The sequence below is a fragment of the Lolium perenne genome, chromosome 4, assembly GCF_019359855.2.
Source record: "Lolium perenne isolate Kyuss_39 chromosome 4, Kyuss_2.0, whole genome shotgun sequence".
Taxonomy (NCBI): Eukaryota; Viridiplantae; Streptophyta; class Magnoliopsida; order Poales; family Poaceae; genus Lolium; species Lolium perenne.
Genome location: NC_067247.2, coordinates 244891886 through 244900419, shown reverse-complemented (window position 1 = coordinate 244900419; position 8534 = coordinate 244891886). Strand labels below are relative to the sequence as shown.

General features: G+C 40.1%; 1 long non-coding RNA gene across 6 annotated transcripts; it reads right to left on the bottom strand.

The window, feature by feature from the left end:
* Window positions 1-2168: 2168 nt before the first annotated feature.
* Window positions 2169-6614, bottom strand: LOC127332411 (uncharacterized). Of its 6 annotated transcripts, XR_011743454.1 has the most exons (8): window positions 6069-6614; window positions 5518-5680; window positions 5312-5399; window positions 5136-5189; window positions 4348-4430; window positions 3166-3462; window positions 2955-3071; window positions 2169-2594 (listed from the first exon to the last, which is right to left on the bottom strand). It is a non-coding gene; the product is annotated as an uncharacterized lncRNA (long non-coding RNA). The 6 variants fall into 6 exon arrangements; XR_007870456.2 differs by lacking the exons at window positions 5518-5680; window positions 6069-6614 and having other exon boundaries at window positions 5312-5507; XR_007870458.2 differs by lacking the exons at window positions 5518-5680; window positions 6069-6614 and having other exon boundaries at window positions 2169-2580; window positions 5312-5507.
* Window positions 6615-8534: the final 1920 nt, after the last annotated feature.

Genomic DNA, 8534 nt, shown 5'->3' with positions numbered 1-8534 from the left:
CAAAATCCTGGTTGTTTTCCCCGATCATTTTCGCGTGCATAGACCTGCCAACGTTTAAACATAAAATCTTACGGTTGGAAGAAAAATCCAGGTTTTTTTTTAGGAAGCAACTATTCATACGGTCCTAGAGTCCAAGGAAACACGTACCTATGGAATGCTGTTTTTCTTTTCCTCTTTTGAAATGACATAGACTGATTAATAGAAATTTTGGATGATCATGTATGGCACGTTATCTCCTCAACTTTAACGTGTCAACTGTGTCAAACATATTACGTAAATTAATATTCTTTCGATAAATTATAACCATAAATTTTAGATCTAACTATCAGTAAGATGATGTGGATAAACGTGGTGTCCCTATTATACTTCCGTAGTATGAATATGAAGCAATTAAAAACTCTATGGATCAAGTACATGAGTTGCTTTTATAGTCATGTTCACCACAAATTTGATGATCCCACACTCCACTAAACATGATTCCAATGTAATACGGTACATAAATTTGAGGAGAAAGATTAGATATAAATTTTAGTTGTTTAATTTCATACGGACTCTTTCGTTAAATAGAGTTAAAGAATTGTATATCTCTTGAACTCTCCACTCACTCTTTAAATCCTATCTCTAAAGAATTAATTTATATTTTATACTAGTTAAGTGCCCGTGCGTTGCCACGGGTTCAACCCATCAACATTTTTGAACACCAATACCCATAAAAAGAAAAGATGCAGATTGAGTCGCATGACTTCGGAGAGAGTGGATCAATCAATATCTCACTTTAGACACAATGGCCAGCTTTCTGCTCTTGTGTGAGAGTTTTGACATAGCTACAATTTTCAACATTAACACAGCAAGGTTTAAAAGCCTCAAATGAGGCTGTAATTTCCTCTTTTTTTATTTTATACATAACATTACTGACAAAGCCTCGTTTAACTAATAAGAAACCTTCTAACTCAAGATTAAACTAACTCATAAAAAACAATGACACAACACAATTTAGATTAAATTTATGGAAGATAACTTTGTTAGCTCAAATAATTTTTTTAAAGTTCACCAAGACAAACAAAAGAAATATAAGAAGATAATCAAGCCTCCCATCCGAATCCAACGACAGGATATGTGTACAAAACAGATTAATAGGCGAAAAAACAAAGTGATGGCTCAAATATATAGAGGTTCTGCATCAAAGTTAAGTGTACAATATAATTAACCAAAATGTTTTCTTACATTTTTCCTATAAGTGTCACTCCCGCTAAGCAACAAGATGTCATCTTAATCCCGCTGTGTCCGCTCGTTAACTATGGCGTTGCTTCATTTCGGCACCAGTGCGCCACCTACATGCATGTGGAAGCAATTCAGCACTCATCACGCTTAGTGTACAAGTATGTTTTACCTCGAGCCTTCATGTTGGAAAAATTTAATATGCACGAGTATTCACAAGATAACACGATTTTACCTCTACGAAGAAATATTTCTTTTCAGCTCGCATTAGAATTTTACAGAGGAAAGATCTGTATAGCCATTCACCTGATTTTGCAAGCCACCAAATAACTGAAAAATATTTCCAAATATTGTTGGTTTTGTGGTATTAGTTTGTATTGAAAAGCAATTGGTAATAAAAAATACTAACATTTAAATTTTTTAATTAAATGACTGCACGAAAATTACAAAAATAGTCGGACAGTGTGCCAATTAGACCTTGCTAGTTTACGTTTAGAAATGCTACCAGTTCAATATGTAGCATCAGACCAAGTTCCCAAATGGCCATAGCAGATCACAAGAATATCATGGTATAAAATCCAAGAAAGAAATATTATTTTTGGCATTATGTATTTACTCAATATCGTACTCCCTAATGCAGTCATACCCATTAATAATACCTTATATGGAAGGGATATAAGGATACACAGTCTTCACAAACAACAAATTAATCTATGAAAAGCAAGTTTGAATCATTATTAAATATTAAAGAAGCTTAGGATTCTTAACTAATATATATATATATATGAGCCCTTTGTAGTTACTGTTACAGCCCAAGTTACATAACTCCATGCATGCATGTAAGGGAAATTCATGCTACTTAATGGAGAAGGATAGCATACTCATCATGCACATTCTTAATATGCTTTGTTTGCTCAAGTACGGAAGGACCACTTATGCGGTAAGAAAAATACACGAATAAACATAAAAAATTGCTTGCTGCCAAAAGTATTGTTTTTCATGAGATAAAGTGTGAGACTCATGTGTATAACAAAAAACAGTGGATAGCTTGGTCTGTCAAAATTTGACCTTACAGAGAAAAGCAACATAGGAGTATATCATTTCTTTTTGTGATCTATGCCGGTTGTTTACTTTGATTGCTCGGCACCTCCTCTCCACCTTTATAGTTTCAAAAAGGTTTTCAAACCGCTGCCGTACACCATCTCCATGTCTCCTTCAAAGACCTTTATCGCTAGATCATGCACGTCAAGTCTACCCCAATAACACGCTGCAAAATAAATGGAATGTACTCCCTCAATTCCATAATTCTTGTCGTAAATTTGGATGTATCTAGACATATTTTGTGAATAAATACATCCGAATCTGAAACAAGAATTCTGGAACGGAGGGAGCACAATTCAAGTCATTTTGAATAACTAAGGTCAAGGGAAAACAATATAGTGATCTAGTACAATACTTATACATAAGCTGATTATTTTTCATCCGGGCCAGACTTTTCAAATTAGAGTAAACTGGCTGCAATATAGAGGGGCATTAATGATGTTTGGAAATTTAGGAGATAATCATCTATTGTAGATAGCACATACTAAAAATAGTACATCGCCACATAAAACATGAAAAAAAAGTTCAGGGGTAGCTGAGATAGGGAGCCCAGCTAGAAAACCAAGAGTTAACAGTAACATTTTTTTTGTGAAGTAATAGTAACGTAATTAAACACAAGCGACAAGGTCATGTACCAGACATAACATGCACCACCTTGCAGTAGGAGCCAGTGCCAAAGAAACCCGTTGAAGGTGAACTTCCACGATAGAATGAAAGGATGAAGAAATATCTCAGTTCTTACAACCCATGGCCTGTTCAAATAGTAAATTCAACAGTGTTATTTGTATGTATGACAGGGCATACTAATATATATATTAATAGTAATAAGATGACTTTGTTCAGCACCTGGATACGTCATAACAATACAATGTCATAGCCTAGGGAGTTATTAATGGTAATAAGATGACTTTGTTCACTTGGATACATCATAATAATACAATGTCATAGCCTAGGGAGATATTAACTCCTAGGGAGGGAACTCTGCACTTAGGCCATTCCAGATGCCCAGGGAGGGAACTCTGTACTTGTGAGTCTGAACTCTGCAAAAGGGCTCCACAATCTGGATCATGGCGGTTGTTGCCATTGCAGACGATGGTCATGGCACAGTGTGGGGCATCAGATATTTGGACTTTTAAGTATCTTCTGCACATTTGGGAAATATTGCTATTAAAACATTAGTCTTCTTTCAATTTGCGCCTGATGGGTAGACATTGATATTGTAAAATAGGTTTCAAGAATTAACTGATAAACCAAGTTCTTTTATCCGAGAGCATGCTATGTGAAATCAATTCAGACTGTTCCTAACCCAAACCTCAACATTTTTCTAAAACATACTTCTCTAAAGCCTAAACTAAGGCACCTTAGGAGTTTATCCATCGTTTAGCTGGTTAAGATAAACTAAAATGCAGGGGAGATCTAAAAGAAACTTTCATAAACAAAATATTAAATTAGGTAAGGTTTTCGCCAGTTTTATTCCTAGAGCCTGAACGATTTCCCCGTCATCCTGTTATACCACGACATCAACAAATCTTGTTAATTGTAATGTTGCTTACGGTTGCACGCTACCAACAAAATAACATTACACCAGTCAGGTTAATCATCTCAATTCTTGACATTTACATGAGAAATGATTTTTTAAGCATCTTGGTTGCTAAAGAAGAGACCTGGAGGTAAATAACACAATTAGCAAGCATGTAGTATTACATCCAGTTTGCTAGTAAGAAAAGTACCACTGGCTTGTTCATGATAGGAATAAGCGTAGTGGAGCAAGGATATCAACAGTTTTAAGGCATTTACCTACAATTATATCAATCACTGGATTCCTCTAAAGAACAAGCCAGTCATTAAATTAACCCTTATTGGATTAATTAAAATTTCAAACTGGCAGACAACAATCATAAATCTAGGCTAAATTTTTCCAAGGAAAGTGCGTTAAACCATCTAGATGGGCAAGCTTATTATTAGCTCTACTCATAGATGGAGCAGCATTATTCAATTATTCCATGAGGCATGCATTAGAAACCATACCTATATATTAGCCAACACAACTTACAACACCCAGAGGCTAGAATCCATTGTTGTTACTCTCATTTCATGCCCAGCCTTGTACACTGGCATAGTTACCACATGAATATCAAGAGTAAACATAATTCAAGTAGTAGCGGACAAGAACAATTTAAATTGAGTTGCCGCGAACAAGAATGATTATCAAACGGTTTTTTTTGACACATTCAACAATTTTTGTGATGAATGCACTCTCTGCTTCTGCTACCCTCTTATACATATACCCAACTTCAGCATACATTGGCTCATTATTTTACAATAAGACATTATTCATTATATGAGCCAATAACTGAATTACTGAAGGCAGAAATAGAAGAACAAGAGTAAACTTTGGCCCGTTTTAGTCTGAGCATTTGCACAGAGACAAAATAATTCATTCTGTAAGTATAGTGCTAGACCCTAGACTCATCCTATTCCTACCACAAATCAGTAATTATTTATGCTACCAAACGGTAGTCACGGACAATAGTAAGCACTAAGTGATTACATTATAACACACTGATATGGGTTAATTGGTCACATGCATGATGCTCTGGGCTAATTGGTCAGTCTGCACGACATAAAGCAAATAAATTTTGTTATTTTTTTCTTCAGCAAGTGAATATTAAGGTGCAAGTTTTACTCCTATTACAGTTAGCACGTGTTTTCTGCAGATTACACACAGTGGTTTACCGCTAGAGCAGCAGAAGAAGAAGTGCTTGCACTTGCACCATTGCAACATCTGAGGAACATGTTAGGATATGCATATGTACCTTCTACGCAATTTTGTTCTCCTCTTGCAACCTCTCATAATTGATCTCCTTAACCTGAATCATAATGAAATGCCCCATAAAACCTCCAAATCAATCTATTTTTTTAAGAGGTACTCAACGTTATTTACCAGCTCCACAATGAATGATAGAAAGAGCACACTGGCAAAATAACTTACCACAGTATGTATTAAGTTCTGATATTTTAATTGCCCTTCCATGAACATGCCATTCAAATTGTGGCACTTCAGTAAGAGGCTTCTGCTCCTTCTCTCGGAGAGGAATATCATCCATGCAACCAAATTTAAAAGCAATTACTAACCTTTCTCCCAGATAAATTAAGAGATCTTGAGTGTTAGGACAAGAGATTGCATATGTTACTTACTCCTTCAGTATCGGTTGTGCGGTTGTGCCTTGACAATTCTCCTCTTAGCCTCCTCCCTCGCCACTTTATCCCTTTCTTCCATTAACCTTTGCTGCTCCACTTCATGTGTCACCTGAAAACTTTCTAGGCTCGTGCATGGTTGCAGTTCAGGCTTTGGTGGCACCTAAGAGGAAAATGTAGCTGTATGTTAAGAGATGGCCTGCAACCAGGAGTTAGCCTGGATTCTATACACAATGCGACAAAAAGCTCTTTATTTCCGTAAAGTGGTATAACCACAAACACTAAATGAAATTATCTCCGGTAGATCAATCTTTCCTGTCAGTTACTGTAGATATAGTAGGAGTATAAATTTTGTTGGTAAGACAGTCATATAGACTGTAAAACTGCTAACAGAGACAATGAAGTTAATTCTACAAAAGTTGTATTAAACATGAAATTTAGTTTGAACAATCAACGTGGGTAGGACGTTCAGAAATAGGGTGAATCATACCGCAAGCAACAAAATTGTCAGATCGGCGGGGAATCGGGAGGGAGGATGGAATGAAGTTTACATGGAAGAATACTCGCCTCCCCCAGTGCTGATTGCTTCTCCCGGGCCCTAGCGCCGCCGCAACCGGAGCTCCAACGGGTGTGGTACGCCGGGGCCGCGAGCTGGTTGACAATGAATCAGGCTGGAGGCAGACGTCTTGATTTGAGACGGGACATGTGGATGGCGGCGACATTGATCTGGGCACGACCGGCAGCGGCGGCTTCAAAATGGGGGCGGCCGGCGGTGGCGGTGTCGATCTGTGGGCGACATGAGTGGGGCAGGAGGAGGCGGGGGGAGGTATGCAAGAGGAGGTGTCGGGGCGAGTCCGTGCGAGAAACGAGCGCACACGTACGCGGTAGCGCATGCTGCAGGGTAGCGATGAGGCCGTGATGGAGCAGGATGGAGGTCGGAGGGGGGCAGTGCTCTGTGCTGAAGTAGGGCGGAGGTTGGAGGTGGCAGTGCTCGAGCAGTGGCGTTTGGAGCCGTCGGCGGCGAGGCGACATGCCTGCGAGGAAGAGAGAGAGAGGAGGTGTTCAAGAGACTGCGTTGGATATGTTGGGCTTGGCCCATTTTGGATTCGTTGGGGCGAGAGGGATGCGCGACGATGGAACGACGTACCACGCGAGGGAAAGGAACGACGAAACGTATTGATGTAAGATGGCAGAATAAGGAACCACTTTAGTCTTTTTAAGTAGTAGAGATATTGTACTACCACATGTTTGAATCACCACGTCTAGTTTTTTTTTTCAATCACGTCTAGCTAGCGTAATCAGCAGCGAGCACATTTTTTTTTTGGATGGACTCTATTCTCCATAAGATGTACGTCCATCTAGTAATATAATCTGTCATAGGAAGCTTTCTTTTGTAATCACGTTATCTAGTTTGCTTGCTTAGGCACCTAACGTGCACACCTTTTTTCTGATGCACCCCTATTTATGGTACGTATCCTGTTTTATTGTAATTGATCGGACTCCCTTTTTAGTAATCACAACCTAAGCTGTTATTGTTTCCAATATAATAGATCGTGTCAAACAGACCTACACTGTTACGTAAAAAGTAAAAAATATTTTTTCATTAAATCATAGCCACTAATTTTAGATCTAACCATGAAAATAATTAAGATGATGTGGATCAACCTAATGGCTCTATTAAACATCTGTATTTTGCTTTTAATATATAACTAGCAGGGTGACCCGCGCATTTGCGCGGCTAGATTTCTCATTTATGATGATTGGTCATTCCGCTCTTGGTTTGTCGTGTATTTAGGAGACTGAAGAATTATAACATAAGGTGTTGTTGTGGTACGATACTTATTGAAAATCACAAAGACACATAGCTTGATATTGTGTTTAGGTAGAAGATTGTTTTATCAAACCACTAATTGGTTATATGTATTGTCTCTTCTTTTTACGGCAGTAATATCTGGTAGAGAACAGTGATTTAAAATATATAAAACATATAAATTTAATAATTGATGCCTTCTACATAAACATGTCCACTAATTTTATCACTTGACCACACTGCATTATTGACTATATCGTAGCTACCAGTGATCATTTGGACGCTAGTTAAGCAGTGTAGTTATATGTATAATTCATTGTTTGGTAAAACATTTTTTCACCTCACTTTTCTCTTATCTTTTCCTTTGATAGCATGCACATTTTTTTTAAACTAAAAGGCTTACCTCCTTGAAATAGGCTTTCGTCCCGCTATATTAATATAGCAAACGACCCGATACAATGAACGCGCTGAGGCCGTAGCACAACCAAGCCCAAAAGAAAAGAAAAAGAAAGGAAAGAAAAACTAATGCTGACACCGGCAGATCGACGAAAACGATGACGACCCGCAACCGCTGCGCCCTCCGGATAAGTACCACCACGCTCCTAGCACGCCGAGGCGCCGCATTCCAAGCAACACCTTCACCAAGGAGACGACGATGACGCCGCTGCTGTCCGGACTAGTCCTAGGGTTTCCCCCGGTATGCGGAGGGGATTGATGAGGAGGTACACCCGACGCCCTTCAGGAAGGCAGGGTGACACCCGTAGGCGTCACCACATCGGTGTCGAGCATGCCGACAGGGATTTCTCCCGACCTCCAATCCGACCACCCGAGACACTCCGACGTGCTCCACCTAACATGTCGCCCACCAGCACACGTCACCACGGTCTTGAAGCCATCCTCGCCGCCTAACTGTGGTCACCGGAGTAGAACCTAGAGGAAGAAAAGGGATGCAGCGGGGACGGGGGTAGCAGCACCGCAGCCACGCGGGAGGGAACTGCCTCCACCGCCTTCGTGGTAGCCGACCGGACGCGGCTACGAGGCAAACCAGGCCCGAACTGGCCCGGCCGGACCCAAAAGGGCCCGTAAAGCCCCGCTGCTACGCTGCAGCTGGCTGGCCGGAGTGCCGCCGCCGCCCACCCACCGCGGCCCTGCCTTCTCTTCCTCCAGGGAGCGCCACCGGCGTGCCAAGCGCAGAGCGACCGCCGAG